The following is a 24,780-nucleotide window of genomic DNA, read 5'->3' as shown; positions in this document are numbered from 1 at the left end:
CTGAAAAGTTTAATATTTGTTGTAGTATTGCCCCAGAAGATTATGCCATATTTAATTACAGAATGCACATAGGAGTAGTATACATTTAACAGGCTGGCTTTGCTGCAACAAGTTTCTAAGATCTGTATCATGTAACAGGTTTTGCTTAGTTTTCTTTGCAAATATTCAATATGTACCTCCCATTTTGTGTTGTTCTGGAGCCAGAGTCCCAGAAATTTAGTGCTGTCAACAGTTTCAAGAACTCTGTCCCTAAGTTCTATTTCTATGTTTGGGTGGTGTCTGCATTTTACATTATAGAAGTTCAGTGCTACTGTCTTTTCTTTGTTTATAATTAGCTTGTTGTAGCTGAACCACTGTTCTGCACTGTTCATTGTTTGGATAGCAGAGTCTTTTAGTTTTTCTTCTGTTTTACCACTAATAAGGAATCTTGTATCGTCTGCAAACTGGAGGGTAGTTTGGCAATACTTGTTGTACATAAGATCATTGACATAGAGGAGAAACAGAATGGGTCCTAATATTGAACCTTGAGGGATACCATATTTCACATTTTCATATCCCGTATAGTAGTAGCTGATTTTGTTATGGTCAGTATATTGCACTTCAACCACCTGTTTGCGACCACATAGGTATGTCTTGAGCCACTCATTGGATATACCTCTAATTCCTAACTGGTCAAGCTTCTGCAGTAGGGCAGTATGGTCAATGACGTCAAAAGCTTTAGATAAATCAAGACATATGCCTGTCACATACTCACTTGCATCCAGTTTAGTATAGATTTCATTAAGAAGTTCAAATATTGCACTTTCAGTTGAATAGCCTTTCCTGAAGCCATGCTGTGAAGGAGAGAGAATTTTATTTTTATTTAGGAAATCAGACAATCTCTTATAAAAAACTTTTTCTAAAATTTTAGAAAATACAGGCAGTAGGGCTATTGGTCTATAATTTGAAAGACATTCTGGATTTCCTTTTTTGAACAGTGGTTTCAGCTTTGCTGTTTTTAAGCACGAAGGGAAGGTTCCTGATGCCAGTGAGCTGTTGCACAAATGTGTCAAGGGTTCAGCTAAGGCAAGACAGCATTTTTTAATAATTGCATCTGGTATTCCATCAATTCCACATGAGTACCCTGTTTTCAAGGTTTTTATAACTGATAAAATTTCTTCAGAATTTGTGGGTGAAAGGAACAAAGATGTAGACACATTTCTCACACTATTGCATGGTGGAGGTGATATTTTGTTGTGTTCTTCCAGTCCACTTACCAACTGTTCACTTACGTTTGCAAAATATTTGTTGAAGGTCCCTGCAATTTCTGTTGGGCAAGAAATCATTTGTCCTTCATAACATAAGTTCATATTTTTATATTCTTTAGTTTCACTTGTTGTTTGATTTTTTATAACTTCACATATAGCTTTAGATTTGTTTTTTGAATTTTCAATGTATTTGTCATTTGCCATTGTTTTAGCTTTCCTTACAACATTTTTGAGGATCCTCTTGTAATTCTTCAGGTACAAATGAAATTCATGAGGCATGTTCTGTGTCTTTGCTATATCGTGTAATCTTCTTTTCTCTGCACAAGATATTCTAATACCTGTTGTAATCCATTTGTTCTTTTTGAAGTTAGGTTGACATTTTTGCTTTTTTAATGGAAATGTAGCTTCAAAGTATGACATGAAGATTTCCATGAATTTTTCAAACTTTTTGATAGTATTTTCACAAGTATACACTTCATACCAAGTTTCTTCACTTAGTCTCTGTACAAAAAGGTTTATTTGTTTGTTAGTGAATTTCCTTGCTTCTTTTACAAGTTCCTCTTTCTCAGTTGTTTCACTTGGGGTGTGCAAAGCAATAAACTGTGCATAGTGATCACTGAAGCCAGTATTAAGATTTCTAGCACAGAAATTGTGATTTACATTTGTGTTGATTAATATCTGATCAATTGTTTATTTATTTATTAATTTATTTATTCATCCGTAGAACAATAAATATTGTATGGATGTCGTCAGATTACAACACATGAGCACACATTTACATTTACAATTAAACAGGTTTCTCATATTTTGTGTAGTTTTTATAACTAGTCATACACATATTTATAATTACATAATATTTTGGTGATAATGTCATATGTTGCTAATAATCTACATCTATGTTAAATAGTCTTTTACAGTATAAAAACTTTTACTTACTAAAAAGGTTTTAAGCTTTTGTCTGAAAGTGAGGGGCTCATTTATTTCTTTAATTTCTTGTGGTAATTTGTTGTACAGTTTTATCCCATTGTAAAATATACTTTTTTGCCTCTTTGCCTTGTTCTTTCTATCTAGATGGATGTGGTGACTAGCTCTTGTTTCATGGTCATGTATTAGGCTGTTTGTGTTGTACATGTTAAGATTTTTCTTAATGAACATTATGTTCTGAAAGATATACTCACAAGAAACAGTTAGAATTCCCAGCTTTCTAAATAATTCTAGACAGTGGGCCCTGTTGTTGCTATTTGTTATTATCCTTATGGCTCTTTTTTGTACTTTGAACACAGTTTGTATGTTACTGGCACTTGTTCCCCAAAACATGATCCCATAGCTGAGGACTGAGTGTAGATATCCGTAATATGTTATTTTAAGACAGGTATTATTGCATACCGGTGCAAGGATTCTAAGAGCATAGCATGCTGTGGATAATTTCTTTGCCAAAATGTTGACATGGTTTGTCCATTTCAGTTGGCTGTCTACATTCATCCCTAAGAATTTGGTACTTGTTACACATTCTAATTCATTATTATTAACTTTTATTCTAGTGGCATTGTGTTTTTTGTTCAATTGGAAGTTAATATAGTTAGTTTTCTTTACATTTAGGGTTACTTTATTTTTTTAATGACCAGGTGTTGAGCTAGTTGTTGGTGTAACTCTTGTAGGAGAGTCTATGGTGGCTTTTATGTTATATGTCATCAAGCTTTGCTGGTCTTTTGAGATTTCTTGAAAATCAATATTACAATCTCCACATATGATCACTGGTTTGTTGAAGTTTTTTATAGTATTTAAAGCTGCTTCTAGTTGGTGACAGAAATCATTTAAGTTCCCATCAGGGCTCCAATATACACAGATGATTATTAATTTTAATGCAGAGAGTTCAACTGCGGATACTTCAAAAATTTTCTCTTCAGCTAACAGTTCAATGGGTTTTATGTTACAATAATCAATGCCACTTTTAACAAACATACATGACCCTCCATGACTGAATGTAATTCTAGAAAATGATGAAGAACGATTGAAGTCTGCAAGTTTTGTGACTGACATTGCATCTTTAGGCTGCCAGTGTTCAGTTATACACATTACAGAAACGTTTTTAGCTCATCAGCACATAAAATTTCACCTTCACTTAATTTGTTTAGCAATGATTGGACATTTTGATGAATCAGCATGAAATTAAAAGGTTTGTTAGGCTTTGGCATATTGTTAGACTCTGGCATATTTAATTGATCACTTACCTTTACCTTGTCAATAAAAAATCATTCAGGTGTGCTGGAAGTACTGCTTTTCTTTTCCCGACTGCACCTATTCTTCTATTATCATCTGCAGCAGAATTTTCTTCTGTGTCTGGCTCCCCTGGTAGTTGTTCAGCTGCTGCTCCTAATGTTGATAATATTGCTGCTGGTGTTAGAGCTGGGTCTGCAATTGGTAGAGCTGTTACTGCATTCATTGTGCCTGAATATTGGAGGCACCTAGTTCCTTCTTTTGTTGTTGATGTTGGTGAGTGAGGTCTTTCTGGCATTGTTTCCTTCGAATATTTGGGGGGCCAATCCAGGATGATTTTGCTTTTTAGTGTTTGATGCCTCTTGGTGATAATTTCTTCAATTTTTCCGACGAGCAGTTTTTTCCCCATGTTGTTAACGTGCAATCCATGTAATGTGTGGAATCTACGCCCAATATTATTAACATTTACGAGTTCTACATTTCTGAAATGATTGCAAAGTGTTGTTCACTTAAACTTGTCATCATAAAAGTAAAACAAGAACAAAACAGTACCAGCAAAAACAATCACTGCAGATGAACAGAACAAGCCAAATGACAACACAGGTAGTACTGAACTGGCAATAAGCTCCACTATACATGCCTATTGGCAGAAATACATACTACACAAGGTCCACCCACAGCAACGTTATTCTGATATTTAAGGGATCCCCTCATATACCCATGAGTGTGAGCACTCATTTGCATGACATGGTGTAAAACTCCAACTGTGCAAGAATGATAGCTATAGTACTGTAACACAGAATTTTCTCTAGTCAAATGTTCACTATCCCAATTCTTGCTAAAATTTATAAAGGAAAGCTACTTGATCACTTTTTCTCCTTGAACTCTCTTAAAATTTCACAAAATAATATAAATATAGGTTTTTTGTTGTGTAGCCCGTAATGCCTGATACCAGAAATGCCCATATCCTAACTCTCTTAATCGTTGTCATCCACCCGAATAGAATGGGATACTTACAAAATCACAATTGGGATCTCATAAGAATCACTCTACTGATAAAGTTGATAATATCTTCACTTAAAATTTTTAAACGGTAAAGGATCATCAGTTGAAAATGTCTCTGAGTTATTAAAGACATTTTATTGTTCAATCACAATGTACCGTAAGAGAAATTAAGTTTTTATGGGATAGCTTGTTCAGCACATGCCAGATTTAGTTCCTATTTATGAATCAGGATGAAAAATTTTACACTAGGCTTGTGGGTAATACAAAGAGGGACATAAGTTTCCAGCATGCTAGGTTCTTGAAGGGCCAGCAACTTGTGATACCATTTCCATATGACAAACAGCTAAAGTTGTAAAATGCTCTTTTTATTACTTGATGATTACCAGTTTTATGTTTTTATTCATAACTCATTCTCAGATCATCCATCCAAGCAGAACGAATACCACTCCACACAGCAACGAATCATGACAATTATTAGCAAAATGGAGTACAGTGCAAATGATCATGAAACATGTATCCAGTTTTCATTGTACTCCTGTGCAAACTGACTGTAATGAGTTTTTGGTGTCTTGAGTAACATTTATTCTGATTCGATGCATGATTTGAGGATGGGTTATGCATAAAAACCCAAAACTAGCCATGATCAAGTAATAGAGATATTTTGCAATTTTGGTTATTTGTTGTATTGAAATTGCAAAGAGGGACAGCATATCACCTTCATGGGGAGAAATTACACTGATTAATCCAAAGACTTCTATTATGGGCCCATTGCTCTTCATGTTCAATCTTAGTGATTAATCAGTTTATCCCAGGATAACTCTCCACTTAGGCAAAAAGTATTCTCTACACAAAAGGAAGTAATTAGAATTAAATGTGAGGACAACACATTCAAATTTTTGAGGAATCTGTTAAGTAATAGGGAATTTTAAACACATCCTTCCAGCACATTTATTCACTCATTATATTTGTTCTCAACTCACTGTAGTTTGGAAGTAACAGAGATATTCGCCAATACAATCCTAGAATAAAAAGTGAGCTGCACTTCCCTTTGGTGAATCTAACTGTGTCACAGGAAGGAATGCAATTCTCAGCCATAAAATTCTTTGATATTCTATCCAAACATATAAAATGTCTGGCAGATAGCATAAGTGTTCTTAGATATATATTACAGTTGTTTATCCATAAAAACCCATTGTATACCACATTGATTTTCTTCTAAATGTGTAGGACTTTTTTTGTACATCATATGACATCCTGGCACCAGACATGTTCTGATTAGGAATGGCTCCAGTGACATAACATGAGGGCTCATTCAGAGTATCTTTTAGATGGGAATTGAAGAAGTATTTTGTAGTTATTTGCATGTTCTGGGAGTATATTGGTGACCATTTCCAATTATGTAGAAAGAGAAGTAGGTTTGTATAGTCGAAATATTGCTATATGCTCATCATTTACATAAGTCAATATTTACTTCAGGCTCAGTTATATGTGGTATAGGAGAAGATTCCAAGTGAAAAATGAGTTTAATGTCTATTTCAGTCATTCATTAGCTGCCAGCACATTTCATTCAAAAAGGACTCTCTGATATATTTTTAGGGCTGTGCATTTCCCTCCTTCTGTCCTAGAGTAGGCAAATTTGCTTATAATAGGTGTTGCTGGTACTTTTGATCCTACATTTATATTTAAGAATGCTGCCAATTTTTTTCCCAAAAGTGTTACTGGTTCCTCATACCAAACTTCATATGAGAGAGTAAATGTGTTGAGAGGCTGCTGTTAGTCTGTCCTATCTTCTTAAATGGTTTTATATACAAGCTAAAGTATGGAAACTGGCTAAAAATCATAGCCAGAATAGCCCATAAACCCCATTATTAATCTATGAGGTGGATTTGACATTTAGCTGATGTGCCTTCCTGTGTCCTGGAAGTGAGTGCTTTAACATGCTCATTTATCTGGACAGGTTACAGTGCTCTGAAATGTATTTTAAATGAGCTGTTGGAAGTTATGAAAACACTTTCTTATGTCTCACAACATAGTTTACCACTATCACTATCTGAAATCAAATTACTAACAAAATTTTAAGATTTCATTTAATTTATAGAATACTGACAATGCTTTAGACATTGTCTATTAATTCAGGATCCTTAACTATTTACATTAATGCAGTAGTTGTGCCAAATTTGTTGTCAGTAATAATTGCCACTTTAAGATTAATATCATAATAATATATTAAAATAAAAGAAAACTGTTTTTTTCTGGTTTTCTGATACAGAATAATAAACTGCATGTGGCAAGTATATTTTATCGTCTTCATGATAAAATTCTACAGCATTGTGACACTACTGTTCGCATTTTTTTCAGATGCAGTTTTCTTCTATTTTGTGTAAAGTTTCTTCTGTTTACTGATTAATGGACAGTCTAAGTATGAACCACTATGCAACAGAGGCCAGGCAAAACAAATTATTAAATGTAATGAGAAGAAAATTTTTAATTGAGTTCAGCTGCGTAGTGTATCAATTGTCACAACTTGCTATGTGAACATTGTATATTTTTCCAACTGTAAGGGCTTCACATTGCTCACATGTTCCCACTGAACAAATCACTACTCTACTCTTTAAGTGCTGAGACTGAGGATCCATTAGTGCTTTACATGGAGTAATACGTAAAATGTCAGAGTCTCTTATTGTTAGCACTACAGCACCACAAACTATACAGCTGCTAGATCTGTTGAGCGATGAAGCCATTGGGAAAGGAAACACTGATAAAGAAAAGTATGTACATAGAGGAGTCACTAAGTGACACACAAGCACAATGGGAAAGACTGCTAAAATATTAAGCTTTCAGACTGAGTCCATCTTCTGAAATAAAAACCAGGCACACTACCACAAGATTAGCGGAAGGCACAGACTGGGGAGGAGGAGGGATTGCAAGGAAAGGTTGGGGAAAGACACTTTGCTACCTGTAGGAGAGTGCAGGGATGTGGTGGGGACAGGATAGGGCTGCTAGCGTTTTGTGGCTGTGCTTTGTCAGGGGTGGGGGAGAGTGAGAGGGAAGAGTATGGCGAGAAATAGGGAAGGGGAAAAGACTGGAAGCTGCATTGGTGGATTAGGAAGCATGTGCAGTATTGGATTGGAAGCGGAGAAGTTAATTGCTAGGTTTAGGACAGGGACTACTGGAGACAGAGGCCAAGGAGTTTACGTGGAAAAGGGATATGTTTTAGGGGGAGGTTATGCTGCACAGTTCCAAAAAGCTGGAGTACGTGGAAATAATTCAAATGGTGCCAGCTGTGAAGTAGTCATTAAAGAAAAGAACATCATACTGAGTAGAACACTCAGCAGCTAAGTGATCCAGCTGCACCTTAGCCACAGATTGGCAGGGCCATTCATGCAGACAACTTGGTAGTTTCACGCCCATGCAGATAGCCGCAGAGTGGTTGCAGCATAGTTTGTAGATGACATGGGTGCTTTTACAAGTAGTCCTTACTTTTATGATGCAGAAGATGCCTGTGACCTGATTGGAGTAGGTTGTAGTGGGAGGATTTATGGGATAGGTTTTGCATTTAGGTCTATTGCAGGGATATGATCCTTGATGCAAGTGTTTGTGACAAGGGATGGAGTAGGGATGGGCAGAAGTACTGCGTGGGGTTGGCGGGCAGCAGGGTACCACTGTGGAAGGGGTGGTGAGTACAGTAGGTAGGCCATTTCTACTTTCCAGTCATGGCTAGAGGTATTCAGAACACTGGTAGAGAATGTGATTGACTTGCTCCAGCCCTTAGTGGTATTGAGCCTCGAGGATAGCTCTCCATTATGGCCAGACAGTGGATATTTTTTTCTTCATAATTACAGTATATTACCTGAAAAACTCAAACAAGGCACACAAATCACATTTACTTCAATAGCAATATATTTATTAACTATGTATTTCTAGTATTTAATTCTTTTAGTACCACAACTAAATCTGCTAATAAAAAAACTGCAAAAAAATCTCTTAATGAGTTACCCAAAAACTAATACTACTTTAAACCCTACTGAATCTGTTGTCTGTTAATTAATTTATTTTGATGTGCTTAAGTTCTAGATGGTTATTTCCCACTATGGGATCCATCCTCTTATACAGTAGATATGTGTGAGATGTTATGTAAGTGGAGAGACGACATATGGGAGATCTGTTTCTGGGCGAGGTTGAGAGATTAATTTCAGTCTGTGAAGACCTCAGTGAGATTCTTGGCATATTTGGAGAGGGACTGTATGACACAAAAATTGTGATGACCATTGGTATTGAAGCTGTATGGAAGGGACTTCTTGGTATGAAATGGATGTCAGCTGTCAGAATGGAGGTATTGTTTATCTGATGGAGACAGAAGTACTGATGTATCCTTGAGGTGAAGGTCAACATCAAGGAAGTTGGCATGTTGCATTGAGGAGGACCAGGTGAATGGACTGTACACTATACATTGTTGAATTTCTTTATACAATCCTTGGAATAATCAGACTTATCAGTCATGAAAGCTCAACAAAAATGTTCCATTCTTTAATGGAGATTTACCTGTCTTATCAAAAGACCCTCGTACTTAGTAGTTATCCGTCATATATATATGACCAGAATGAAAAGGAACAGTTTACAGTGTTACTGAATCTGGTTTACGTAACACCTACTGTGATGGTGTTAGGGATGGTGACTTTCATGTAGTAAGCTTTTTTCTGAAATTAGTTATTTAATTTAAATTGCTAGTTACTTTTCAGATCTATGTTTGATGTCTCCTCAGGCAATGACAGGCTGTTAATTTTGTTATTTATTTCAATCACAAATGCTCCTTCAGTTTTTAGTCTCTTGTATAAGGCAAGACTTTGAGAAATGAGAAACATGTTCTTAACTCTTGTACCTCCTACTTTCTCTTCTACTGCATGTTACGATTAATTTTAATGCTATCAAGAAGGAAATTTCATAAAGTGCTTCAAGTGTGCATTTCAGTATGCTGTACAATCATTTGATCCAATACTCAGCTGAGTTGATAATGTCAGAAATTTCCAGAAAACCTAAGATAATCTTAGGCCAGTTTCAAAATCTGAAACTTATAACAAGGCCTTATTCAGCAATATTTGGTTCATTGTATCTTTATTTCAGCCGCGTCACTTAGTAAAAATTTGTATGTCTGTATGGCATGTTTAAGTGAACAACAGCAAGGTATTGCAACAACAAATTCATGTTTCTCTTGTCTTCTATGGTGGTTCTAGTTTGTAAATAGGTATTCATTTCTAGAATAGAAGGAGAAGAAACAATTTAAGTTTATATTGACACTTGATATACCTGTTGTTATGGAGTAATTGGTGAAATAGTTTTATGGCAGCATATTTCAAACGTTTCTGAGCTGTTGAAAGCTTTAACTGTCAGTAATAAAGTTATACAGTTTCTTGCAGTGATAAAGATGTCAGTTTTAATATTCATTTCAAACAGTGATGGATTACTTAAGACAGATGACATTAGTGAATATATGTTAGAAGAGATACCAACAAAATGACAGTTTGTGATCATGTCATATTATATTCACCATTTGCATTAGAGTAATAAACACTTTTATTCTTAGGATATCACTCTGTGTGACATGAGTGCAAAAAATTAAAGATTGTTTATTAAAACACATGGCCCATGCGCTTTGTTAATTTGGAAACATTATACAATACCTGACAAAAAGTGTAAAGCACCCAGAATGGGAGAAAGAAACAAAATGAAACTTCATGGATTGATACAGTATGTGACGTTATTTCAGATATTACAATATGAGTTCAAATTGATATTGAACTTGGCAGCATCAGCTCACTAATTAATATGATCTTATATCTCTTCTGGCCTGCATGTACGACTATGTTGAGAATAGTGCATAAAACCTGTTATATCCTCTCCTGGGGACAGCTGGAAAACAGTTGTAACTAGCCTTTGGTATCATTGATACTGGAATTGGTGTGGGGCTGATGTCCAAGCTGATCCCACACTTGTTCGTTGGGGGAGATCTGGAATCTTGCTGGCCAAAAGAGTAGCCTACCTCAACATCATGCAGACAGCTCATAGAGACATGTTCCATGTGTGAGTGATGAGTGTCCTGTGGAAAATTGGCACCACAATAATGTTGCCTGAGAAGTAACATATGAAGAGGCACTAAGTTCTTGATGAAATATTGTGACATCAGAAGTCCCTCACTGACTACCAGCTGTAACCAGAAGTCATACCTGGTGGCTCTCCAGACTGTGATGGCAGGAATAACACTGAAGTGGCTCTATAAAACATCAAAAGAATGTGACCTCTCTCCAGGTTGCCACCATACTCAGTAACAGTGATCGTTTAGGTTAGTGCAGAACCACAATTCATTTTTGAACACAATGCAATGCCATTCATCAGTACTCCAGTCTTCCTGTGCACAGCATCATTCAAAATGTAGCTGTTTGTCTTGTGATGTTTAGTGATAGCCTAAAAAGGGACAGCAATTGCCTAATCCAACTGCTACTAGTCTCTGATCAATGGTGCAGGATAACACAGGATGTTGTAGGTAGGCCCTTGTTTGTTCTTAAATGGCAGGTGCAAATGTGACAGGGTTATGAAGTGCTTCATGTACAATATGATGATACTCCCTTGTGGTGTTTACATGTGGTTGACAGGAACCCTGATGGTCAGTATGCTTTCCCTTACACTCCCATGCAGTGCAACAATGGCCTATTGCCACATCCAAATGCCCCACAAATCTGGATACTGCTCAGCTCACTGAGCTGGCTGGATGAGAACCCACAATGAGATTACTTTCTAGCTCTATCAGGTGCTGACAATTCTGTCTCATGTAAGTGGCATCTCCAAGTCCTTCACAGGAATAACTAAACATCTGATACAGTTCACTCCCCTTATATACCCTACCAGTCCTGGTAACAACACTAAACGTGACAAAAAGTAATGCACTCTAATGGCCTTTCTGCCTGTTACAGAAAACTGCAACTCTAATCACTTATGTACCTGCCAATGGTGTCTGCGCATATGAAATTACATTTACATTTGACCATACCCTCTGAGTGCTTCACTTTTGTTTTGTCACATTGAGTATTTGGTCCACTGCCAGTTTATTCATTTCAAGCTGAATTGAGATATGTGTCACTGTGGTCACATCACTGGATTCATATTTAGTAGAAGTGCAGTTCATATGCCAGTCGTTCCAACCTAGTTTAGGTTTATCTAATTTACTTTCAGGAATTGTCAAGACGTTCCTTTCAGTGAGGCAATTGCTGATTCCTCCTTTCTTTTTGTCCTGCCTAGCATGGATATCCAGTGACTTTTATGTTGTTAGACATTAACCTATAGTGATCTTTTTTTAGTTGTTGCTGTTTATTGTTATATTATTAGAACCCGCAAAATAAATCATCTTGCTTCGAACTGCAATGTTAGCATTCAAAACCCAGTTTATAAATTTAATTTCTGGAAACAATGTTATTGTTGTCTTACAATAAAATATTCATAATGCAATTCAAAAGCAATTCTCCGGCAAATTATTTCTACATAGTTTGTCAGGGAAGAAGTGACAGTAAACTAAACATCATTCAAATAGTTGTCTGACTGGTAATATTCACTATGATTCACAGTAAAATCAAGAAGAAAGAATATTTAAAAATGTAATGGGCCTCAAATATTGTCTATCATAATTATTTCTCTGTTTATCAGCCTCCTGGTTTGTGAAATAGACCTCGAAACCTAATGCATATTTCTATAAACTATGCTCCTTTGGCTTGAATTTGCCAAATTGATTCTTAAGCTATGCTAGTTTGAGTAAACTAGGAAACCTTAATAAGCGAAAATTTTTCAAGAGTGGGTTCAAAATATTGTGAATCCCCATTCCTACTTTTGCTCACCAGGCAATAGGACCTCCTGTTTGAAAATGGAAGAGCACATATTGGATTAGCTTTTGTAACTGGATTTAAATTAAAAGGAAGTTAAAAGTTTAGAATTTGTTGGAAAATTGTTACACGTTTCCATATTTAGATGAGCTTATTTGTCAGAATTATGTAAAACAAATTTAAGAGCTAGTTATTCAGACAGAAAGAACTTCTTATGGCAAAATGTACAGATAGCAACCACCGAATAGTAATCAAGGTCCAGATTGATATCACCTTTGGTGTCTACTTGTCAAGGTTCGTGAGCAAAATCATTGTTAGAACTTGAGCTTTTATACTTTCTTTTAACTTTCCTCTTAGTGTTGGCTGAATTACTCTTTCATGTTGCTCCACATCTTGAAGCCTCATTTGAAGTGTTTGTACCTTTAGAAGCATAAAAGGTTTTCAGGTTTTTCTTACAAGAAGTACTATTCAACACCATTTTCTCAGGACTCCTCAGTTTTGAGACACTGGTTGAAATTTTGGCACATCTTTTACATCCATGGGCAAGTTTATAGGATATAGTGATGGCATCAGATGTAGAATGTGACATGATTTGAGGTTGATCTTCATCAATAGACTGAACCTGGCTGTCAGTGCAATGTGATACAGGCCTAAGTGCTAGATCAGCTGTGACTATATTTGCAAGCAGTTAAGGCCCACAATGATCTTCAGAAATAGACTTTGGTTGGTTATCATTCAGTTCATGAATACAGTCAACTTCAGTAAATTCTGAGTCATTATAAGGACAGTTACCAGTGCCATGAGAACCATTCAGTGCATTTCTCACGATTGCTGCTCCATCGTATGCTTTGTCCATGAGTTCAGCTACTTCACACTGTGTCCCAACTCTACCCTAGTTACTGTAAATCCACGTCTCAATTTCTTGAATATAAAGTTTTAAATGGCTTCATGAAAGCAATATCTAGAGGGTGCATCCTATGCATGCTATGAGTTGTAATACAGACATGGACAAAATCTTGGAATAGCTCCAGGAGGAACTCCCGTCATTAGCTTCAAGTCCTGCTTTTTTCTGGGGTAAGCTATATTGGAGTGACATACTAGCTGGCACCTGACATGGTGTTCAGATATCCCCTCTCGGCCAATGACACTGTAAATTGCCAATTTTCCTTACACACAAATAAGTTTCACATTTTTGCTTTGGACAGTTGTGATTCCAGTTTTGTGTATGTTAAATGTTCTGGTAGGGTTGAACTTGATTTTAGCTGATCTGCTTTTAAAATACAGAAAAATGACTTCACATTGTTTTGAATAAAGCCTAAGTTTCCAGCTCTTGTCAATGATTGTGGTGTTCCTGTTGTTAACTGGGAACCATTTCTTTTCAAAAATAAGTTAATCCAATTTTAATGTGCCATATTTACTGGTATATAAGAGGGGTAAGGCAGATTGTTCAAGGCAAGCTCAAACACTATCTGCTTTAACTCCTTACGCGTCAAACCAAAAATAATCTTTTCCCCTTCTGTATAGTACTAGATCAGTTCTTTCTCTACTTCACATGTCATCATGTGTTTCCTTCCAAGTGTCCACCCCGTTAGCTGAGTGGTCAGTGTGGTGGAATGCCATACCAAGGGGCCCGGATTTGATTCCCGGCTGGGGTAGGAGATTTTTCTCTACTCAGGGTCTGGGTGTTGTGTTGTCTTCATCATCATTTCATTCCCATCTCTGACGCACAAGTTGCCCAGTGTGGCATCAAATGCAATAAGTACTTACCCTCTTTGCCGAACTTCCCCAAGTGACGGACTCCTGGCCCACAATGCTGTATGCTCATTTCCATATTTCCTACCAAGTTTCTGTCTTACAACTGAGTTTCCTTTTCAGTTTGTCCTTTTGCATGTCTTACAATGTATTCTCAAATTGTTGATCTGGGTACTTCATACATCTTCAATGCTCTCATCATTCCCATTTCTTTTTTTCTGGACAGCCAGACAGAAGTAACTATGTCGTTTATTGGTTACAAATTAAAACAATTGATCCTAATATCGCCTGGTGGTAATATCAGTATCCATTTGATGGATGATATTGGGAATGCAATTCATTCAACTCCAATATACACATGACAGATTTTCAAACACCTTTCCTGATTTTTAATAATATGACTGGAATCCTTATTTACTATAATTTCCAATGGTTTAAATGAAATGTAAACATGTACCTAGTAGTTTTCTTGATTTATTGCACTCAGTAAAAGTGCTGGACACAGCCTCAAACACTATAGATGCCATACTGTTTCCTCCATCACTCTTATAAAGCTTGCAACTAACATTGGCTATTGCAAAATTGCAGAAATTCAAGGTTATCACAAAACTCACAGATTACATGAGTAGCAGCTTCAAAATACAAGTAGGTGATAGTGGTGTAGGGGCAATACCATTTATCACCAGACTGTTACTGGTATCTTATTCATAACATTAATTAAACACTATTGTCAGTATTTCATGAAATGATAATATAAATTGTATGAGATAATTATTTATCCATGATATGTATGTGTTGCAGTCTGATTAAGTACTTCTAAACAGTTACAGGCTACACATTGTACAGTACTTCATCCTATACTTGAAACTTCATACTCACCCATAACACATAACATAACTTCTAATTCGACAAACATAGAAATAAAACTGCAAGAAATTTACAAAATGGCTGCAGTATATTCACATATCACTGTTCCTTATAGCACTACGTATCATTGACTGTTACATAAAAATTTGTGGAAATTACATCATCATAAAGGATGGAAGGGCTGAAATGAACATTATGCTATAGATTATGTAAACCACCATAAATCAGCAGTTCTGGTTACATGATTATACATTCTGTTTCACTTATAGAATTCATACACTGTGAAGCCTTCACTTATTGCAGTCAAGACCTTTAAATATTGTAGTACAAATGAAAGAGGACTTTGAAATAGTCCTACTGTAGAGAATCTCCCTCCAGAGTTTGGCACATAATTGTATTCAAAACAATATCCATTCAAAGATAATAGCAAATGTTTCACTTTCTTTACATAGCTTAATAATTCTATGAGTAACATAGCTTCTTGATATTATGAAAAACATTCCCCACAACACAGCTGATGTGCAAATTTTTATTTTCTTTTAAAATATATGTGGAACTGTTGATACAAATAATTGTTGATCTTTAAACAGTGGAATGTCCAGGATGGAATGTAACAATATTAGGAAAAGGATAGTCAGTACTCACCTTATAGTTGAGATGCTGAATCGCAGATAGGCACAGCAAAGAGACTGTCTGAAAGTGAGCTTTCAGCTGATTAGGCCTTCAATGGAAACAGACAGCATGCACACACAGACCCTAACCTCTGCCAGCGTCTGGCTTCAGTAGCCAGAGACTGTGGTCATGTGTGTGTGTGAGTTGCAATTTCATAAGTGTGTGTGTGTGTATGTTTTCTATTTCCAACAAAGGGCTAGTTGTCCGAAAGCTCACTTCCTGACAGTCTTCTTCTTGTGCCTACCTGCGACTCGGCATCTCAGCTGAATGGGGTACAAAAAATAACCTTTTCAGTTATTAATCTTTCTTACACAGTCAGTAAAAATGAAGAGTTTACAGAAATGCATTGCCTTGATTAGGGGCAGTTATTATGTGTAGTAAGAGAAGTAACAGTTTTGATCTAATGAAACTATGTGGTTCCAGAGACCATTTCAATTCTCAAACATCTATCAAACAATGAAACTCCAGCTTGGAATATCAACAATTGTAGGAAAAGTACTGATTGCTACTTGCTGTTAAGATGACCCATTGAGTTGCAGACAGGCACAACACCACATTACAGCTTTTGGCCACAGCCTTCTTCATCAAAGTAAACACACACAACCACACTCCCACAAGCAAGCACACCATATACACACATGACCACTACCACCACCAGCACCTCACACCAGAATCACATCTATGATATTCATATACATACCGAAGTGACAAATGAAAACTTCTCCTGAGGAAAGGGTTCGAACCTGGATCTCCTCCTCACTATGCAGATGTACTAAACACTATGCCACACTAGTACAGTGGCTTTGCACAATTACTCACCCAACCCTGGCATGCCTCCCTCCTCAATCCCAATTCTCTTTCATGCCTCAGCCCACTTAGTATTCCCCCTAAACTAGGAATGCCAAGTTAGCTGAGGAGTGAACAGGAATTTGGATCGAGGAGGGAGGCTTGCAGGTTTGTCCATGCAGTTGGGTAATCTCACTGTGCCAAGATGGTGAAGTGGTAGCATGTCTGCCTAGTGAGCAGTTGATCTGGGTTCGAATCTGCACCTTGGTACAAATGAATTAATATATTTTTAGAGTAAGAAAGAAAATTATAATTAGGTGACTTATTTTTCAAATGAACCAGTATGTGCAGTGTGGCCCTTAATTGTGATTTTCTTCTGTGCAGTCTGCTTACCTTGAGACAGCAGCTTTCTAGGAGGAGAGGGGGTGGGGGAAGGAAAGAGAAAGAGAGATAAGAAATGCAAAAGCATAGTATCCTATAACAACAAATTCAATGAGTAACAACTGAGATCACTCACATATATGAGGGAATGCAGACTGTATACAGAGAAGGACAGCATGTATTGGGACAGGTATTTTTGGCTTACAAGAGGAAATCATAAAAAGTTCTTAAAATTAAAGTTAAAACAGTTTTGATCCCAATAGAACATTGATTAAAAGACTGCAACTGATTTCAGCCAAAAAATGACCGTCTTCAGACCATATACACTGATAGGTAAGTACAATTCCAATATGGAAGGAAATATACCTTGTACTTATCTTATTGTATCTGAAGGTGATTGCTATTTGTCTGAAACTGGTTGAAATTTGTTAGAAAATGTTCAGTTATGACCAAACTGTTTTAATTTTAATTTTAAAGTGCTCCATGAAGATTACTGTTCTATTCTCCTTATAATGCTTTCTAAAATTACATAATGAAATGCTGTAAAACCTGACCTGACAGATGCCTGAAGGTAGACATCAACTATCCTATAAAAGCCCACTTCTGATGGTTCAGGCAACAGTATTAAATGAAAAATGTAGAGATATAGTTCAGGGCCTGTGTATTGTTCCTGTGGGGCTCTATAGCCCAAATGAGACTTATTACAGAGCAGACAGACACATATGTGAAAGGAATGGTAGGAGAACCTAATATGGGGCATAATGGGAGTACCCTCTAGTATGTACTTCACAGTATTTTGGGGAGTGAGATTATAGATGTAGAAATAGATCTCTTTATTTTAAAAACAATTGTTCGCCTTTAGTCTCATGCTTTCAGCTGCATAGTGTTTCAAAAAGATATTCCTGAGCCCATACCGTGAGAAGCTAACTACACTAAGGTGACAAAACTCATGGGATACCTCCTAATATTGTGTTGGACCTCCATTTTCCCTGTTTAGTGCAGCAACTCAACACAACATTGAACTCAACAACTCGTAGGAAGTCCCCTGCAGAAATATTGAGCCTTGCTGCCTCTATAGCCATCCATATTATGATAATGTTGCCAGTGGAGGGCCTTATGCATAGTCTGCCCTCTTGATGATGTCCCATAAATATTTGATTGGATTAATGTTGAGGCATTGGAGTGGCAAAACCATTTGCTCAAATTGTCCAGAATGTTCTTCCAACCAGTTGTGAGCAACTGTGGCCCAATTACATCGTGCATTATTACCCATAAAAATTCGGCCACAAATGGCAGAAAATGGCCTCCAAATAGCCAAACATAACCATTTACAGTGAATGATCAGTTCAGCTGTCCCAGAGGACACTGTCCATTCCATGTAAACACAGCACACATAATTGTGGATTCGCCTCCAGCTTGCACAGTGCTTCATTGAGAACTTGGATCCATGGCTTCCATGGGATCTGTGCCACCCTCAAACGCTACCATCAGCTCTTACCAACTTAAACCAGGACTCATCTGATCAGGTCATAGTTTTTATATTATCAGATGTGGTCACGAGCCAAGGAGAGGCACTGCAAGGGATGTCATGCTGTTAGCAAAGGCACTCGCTTTGGTCGTCTGTTGCCATAATCCATTAGTGCCAAAATTCACTGCACTGTCCTAACAGATAAGTTTGTTGTACATGCCACAAACATTTCTGCAGTTATTTCACAGAGTGTTGCCTGTCTGTTAGCACTGGCAACTGTAAGCAAACACTGCTGTTCTTGATTATTAAGTGAAGGCCGTGTTACCTTCAAGAAGAGCTTTCAGTTGCTGAATTTTGTATAGTTTCATGTGTAAACATCAACACAACACACGCTAGATGGACATTGGGGGCTGAAACTATGGGGGATGTGTTCGACATCTGTCTCAAACAATTGTGGATGGCCCAGCGATTTACCTTTACACAAACAACCTGTTCCTTGGAATTGTTCATGCCATCATCTAATGCTGTGTACTGTAGGAGGATTCACACCATCCCAGTACAAAAGTCATGCTGAACCATTATTATTGAACTGCACTGCATAAAACATAGAACAGGAAACCCTTTCTGTTGTTCTGGCACCATTTCTGCAAGAACTAGACAGGGTGCACCCTGCTGGTACCTAGCAGGAATCATGTAAAACTTGAGAATTTGCTCCTTTCAACAGTACATTGTTCATGCATACATCTCAAATAACATAAATCGGATGATTCTTTTTGACACATCCTGTATAATTTAAAACATCGGTAGACCATATAGATCTGAAAAGGAAAGTTGCATTACATTGCTTCCTGGAGAAGATATATGTCTTTCAAATGACAGCAGCAAAGCAGTGTGAATTATGATACAATATGCTTATGATATTACATTTCACATCAACAGAGTCATGATAGTCAAGTATTTTATGTTAGAGGATGGTGCTTTAATTATTGAAACTAGTCATTTGTACCTTTTTAATTAATGTCAATATTGCAGTCACTACATGCCAGTGATGATACTATTTCAAAATCTCACACCTTTGACAGTGTGACAGCTTATGTTATATGGAACTATAGCCTGCACCCATCATTAACATTATTTCACTTTTTACCTTGACTTTGAACAAAACTCTGGAGACAATAGCTATACAGGCATGTAAATAATTGGAATGCTGCTTCTTTCATTTGTTACCGGTGTGTTCTCTCTCTCTCTCTCTCTCTCTCTCTCTCTCTCTCTCTCTCTCTCTCTCTCTTTCTCTCCCCCCCCCCCCCCCCCGCCCCTCCACGCCCTCCCTCTCATCTATCACTCAGAGGAGCACCTTTCCCTTTCTGTCTTGCCTTCCTTACTTTCCTCCACAGTTTGCTCGCTCTGCTTGTGTGCTAACAAACCATGTCAGGTTTGATGTTGGCACCATTTACAGTCACTTAGTGAATGGGCCTCTTTATCCAGCTGGACCTCCCCCCATGAACCATAGACCTTGCCATTGGTGGGGAGCCTTGCGTGCCCCAGTGATACAGATAGCCGTACCGTAGGTGCAACCACAACGGAGGGGTATCTGTTGAGAGGCTAGACAAACATATGGTTCCTGAAGAGGGGCAGCAGCCTTTTCAGTAGTTGCAGGGGCAACAGTCTGGATGACTGACTGATCTGGCCTTGTGACACTAACCAAAACGGTCTTGCTGTGCTGGTACTGCGAACGGCTGAAAGCAAGGGGAAACTACGGTCATAATTTTTTCTCGAGGACATGCAGCTTTACTGTATGGATAAATGATGATGGCATCCTCTTGGGTAAAATATTCCGGAGGTAAAATAGTCCCCCAATCGGATCTCCAGGCGGGGACTACTCAGGAGGACATCGTTATCAGGAGAAAGAAAACTGGCATTCTATGGATCGGAATGTGGAATGTCAGATCCCTTAATCGGCAGGTAGGGTAGAAAATTTAAAAAGGGAAATGGATAGATTAAAGTTGGATATAGTGGAAATTAATGAAGTTCGGTGGCAGGAGGAACAAGACTTTTGGTCAGGTGAATACAGGGTTATAAATACAAAATCAAATAGGGGTAATGCAGGAGTAGGTTTAATATTGAATAAAACAATAGGAATGCGGGTAAGCTACTACAAACAGCACAGCGAACGCATTGTTGTGGCCAAGATAGACATGAAGCCCACGCCTACGACAGTAGTACAAATCTATATGCCTACTAGCCCTGCAGATGCTGAAGAAATTGAAGAAATGTATGATGAGACAAAAGAAATTATTCAGATAGTGAAGGGAGACGAAAATTTAATAGTCATGGGTGACTGGAATTCGAGAGTAGGAAAAGGATGAGAAGGAAACAGAGTAGGTGAATATGGATTGGGGTTAAGAAATGAAAGAGGAAGCCGCTTGGTGGAATTTCACACAGAGCACAACTTAATCATAGCTAACACTTGGTTCAAGAATCATAAAAGAAGGCTGTATACATGGAAGAAGCCTGGAGATACTGACAGGTTTCTGATAGATTATGTAATGGTAAGACAGAGATTTAGGAACCAGGTTTTAAATTGTGAGGTATTTCCAGGGGCAGATGTGGACTCTGACCACAATCTATTGGTTATAAACTGTAGATTAAAACTGAAGAAACTGCAAAAAGGTGGGAATCTAAGGAGATGGGACCTGGATAAACTGACTAAATCAGGGGTTGTACAGAGTTTCAGGGAGAGCATAAGGGAACAATTGACAAGAATGGGGGAAAGAAATACAGTAGAAGAAGAATGGGTAGCTTTGAAGGATGAAGTAGTGAAGGCAGCAGAGGATCAAGTAGGTAAAAAGACGAGGGCTAGTAGAAATCCTTGGGTGACAGAAGAAATATTGAATTTAATTGATGAAAGGAGAAAATAAAAAATGCAGTAAATCAAACAGACAAAAAGGAATACAAACGTCTCAAAAATGAGATCGACAGGAAGTGCAAAATGGCTTAGCAGGGATGGCTAGAGGACAAATGTAAGGATGTAGAAGCTTATCTCTCTAGGGGTAAGATATATACTGCCTACAGGAAAATTAAAGAGACCTTTGGAGAAAAGAGAATCACTTGTATGAATATCAAGAGCTCAGATGGAAACCCAGTTCTAAGCAAAGAAGGGAAAGCAGAAAGGTGGAAGGAGTATATAGAGGGTCTATACAAGGGCGATGTACTTGAGGGCAATGTTATAGAAATGGAAGAGGATGTAGATGAGGATGAAATGGGAGATATCACGCTGCGTGAAGAATTTGATAGAGCACTGAAAGACCTAAGTCGAAACAAGGCCCCAGGAGTAGACAACATTCCATTAGAATTACTGACAGCCTTAGGAGAGCCGGTCCTGACAAAACTCTACCATCTGGTGAGCAAAATGTATGAGACAGGCGAAATACCCTCGGACTTCAAGAAGAATATAATAATTCCAATCCCAAAGCAAGCAGGCGTTGACAGATGTGAAAATTAACGAACTATCAGTTTAATAAGTCACAGCTGCAAAATACTAATGCAAATTCTTTACAGACGAATGAAAAAACTAGTAGAAGCCAACCTAGGGGGAGATCAGTTTGGATTCTGTAGAAATATGGGAACACGTGAGGCAATACTGACCCTACGACTTATCTTAGAAGCTAGATTAAGGAAGGGCAAACCTACGTTCCTAGCATTTGTAGACTTAGAGAAAGCTTTTGACAATGTTGACTGGAATACTCTCTTCCAAATCCTGAAAGTGGCAGGTGTAAAATACAGGGAGCGAAAGGCCATTTACAATTTGTACAGAAACCAGATGGCAGTTATAAGAGTCGAGGGACATGAAAGGGAAGCAGTGGTTGGAAAGGGAGTGAGACAGGGTTGTAGCCTCTCCCCGATGTTGTTCAATCTGTATATTGAGCAAGAAGTAAAAGAAACATAAGAAAAATTCGGAGTAGGTATTAAAATCAATGGAGAAGAAATAAAAACTTTGAGGTTCACTGATGACATTGTAATTCTGTCAGAGACAGCAAAGGAGTTGGAAGAGCAGTTGAACGGAATGGACAGTGTCTTGAAAGGAGGATATAAGATGAACATCAACAAAAGCAAAACAAGGATAATGGAATGTAGTCAAATTAAGTTGGGTGATGCTGAGGGAATTAGATTGGGAAATGAGACATTTAAAGTAGTAAAGGAGCTTTGCTATTTGGAAAGCAAAATAACTGATAATGGTCAAAGTAGAGGGGATATAAAATGTAGACTAGCAATGGCAAGGAAAGCGTTTTGAAGAAGAGAAATTTGTTAACATCGAGTGTAGATTTAAGTGTCACGAAGTCGTTTCTGAAAGAATTTGTATGGAGTGTAGCCATGTATGGAAGTGAAACATGGACGATAAATAGTTTAGACAAGAAGAGAATAGAAGCTTTCGAAATATAGTGCTACAGAAGAATGCTGAAGATTAGATGGATAGATCACATAACTAATGAGGAGGTATTGAATAGAATTGGGGAGAAGAGGAGTTTGTGGCACAACTTGACTAGAAAAAGGGATCGGTTGGTAGAACATGTTCTGAGGCATCAAAGGATCACCAATTTAATATTGGAGGGCAGCGTGGAGGGTAAAAATCGTAGAGGGAGACCAAGAGATGAGTACACTAAGCAGATTCAGAAGGATGTAGGTTGCAGTATGTACTGGGAGATGAAGAAGCTTGCACAGGATAGAGTAGCATGGAGAGCTGCTTCAAACCAGTCTCAGGACTGAAGACCACACAACAACATCCAGCTGGAATGTTTTCTGCATCTGGTCAGACACCCATCCCATCTCTATAGGCTAGCAACAAAAGAGCAGCCTGTGTTAAGTGTAGCTTGTTATTCGGTAGGCTTATTTGTCATTTTCATGGTGCTTGGTTGTCATTCAACTGTCTTCCCTGAAATTCACTGAGAAATTTAGAAATTAGTGTATGTAAAAATATAAATGCTTTTACCAAACTATTTGTTGTTGAGGGGGGGGGGGGGGATTTCATGATCTTATGATATTGTCTCACTTGGATCTGCAGCTACTAGACAATAAGAGAATGTTTGCCAAAGGTGTGCTACACAGACTACAAATCCATTGTTTATATACTCTTGATTACAGAGAAGGAAAATTTCTAAAGGTACAAAGCAGCAAATTTTCAAAACTCATTCTTGTGGATAGATAAAATCCGCATGGTACAGTAACACTAGATACCGATAGTAGTTTAAATTTAATGTGAGGATTGGAATTTTAAGTGCCTCTTTGATACATCCAAATTTCTAACTGGCACGTATTACAGATACTGTGTATACAATGTGTTTTTAAAAATAAAATATAGAACCACTGCTTTGTGTATGAGAAAGCTCCAATATTGTTTCAGGTACACAGGAACCTATCTGTAATTACTGGTGGACCAGTACAGACAAATCAGTTCCGTGGAAAAGAGATTCCCCTTGACATCATTTCTTTTCAATATGTGTTGAAAGCCAGTTTAAACCTATGTAACAAAAATGTATTAATTAAATAAATGAGTTTTTCATAAGGACAATGTCAATTCATTGAATAATGATTATTGTATCACTGGGTAGAGTAGTAGTGTTTGCTATAATCAGAACACTCAACATTTCAAATTGTAACTCCTAAATATAATTATGTGATATATAGTTGTTCAACATGTGCTTCTGAAATTTCTCTATGGCTTCTTTGTCAGGAAGCTGATTAAGGTTTACATTGCAATCAAAATAACATTCCTTCAGCTACTCATATCCTCTTCACTTGTTGTTACCCGTCATTCCCTTGTAAAATTTAAAAGAGAACTGTGTATAATATACATTTTCTTCACAGGCTCTGATAAGGAATGGTAAAAGCAAGGTGAATTCATCATACTTTTAAGATTGCTAATTCTTTTCTATGAGAGGATATCATAATATACAATGAACAGCCCACCCTCCCCTGACACACACACACCAGGGTGCGATTTATGCTTTTACCAGTGGGGGGGAGGGGGGTTAGTAGAATTATATTTGTTACTAGCTTGGACTATGGCATTACGCATGGTTCAACAGCTATTTATAAACAGATGTTAATGCCGAAACTCACTATTCACGCGTATGCACTATCAGAAAAGCCATCCCTTGTTATTTCTTTAAAAGTACATTATAGATAAAGCTTATTTACAAAATCATCTACATACAGGTATACAAGGGGAATTCAAAAAGTAGAGGCAAATTTGTGAAATGCTGTACTTATTCTGATGATAGAAAACTGAAACATATTAATAGTATTTATAGTAAGACTTATTAAAAACTTTCAGTGTTCGGTTCCACAAATTTAAATTATATGTAAAGTTTTACTACAGTGCGTGGGAAACAAACATCCCAGGTTGGGATGCATAAACTAAAACCAGAGGAGGGGATGGTCTGATGCAGAGGGGGGGAAATCCCCCCCAACCCCTCCCCCCTGCAAATCGCAGACTGACACACACACACACACACACACACAC

This window comes from Schistocerca serialis, chromosome 3, assembly GCF_023864345.2.
Source record: "Schistocerca serialis cubense isolate TAMUIC-IGC-003099 chromosome 3, iqSchSeri2.2, whole genome shotgun sequence".
Classification (NCBI taxonomy): domain Eukaryota; kingdom Metazoa; phylum Arthropoda; class Insecta; order Orthoptera; family Acrididae; genus Schistocerca; species Schistocerca serialis.
The sequence above is the reverse complement of the archived record's forward strand: the minus strand, read 5'-3'. Positions refer to the sequence as shown.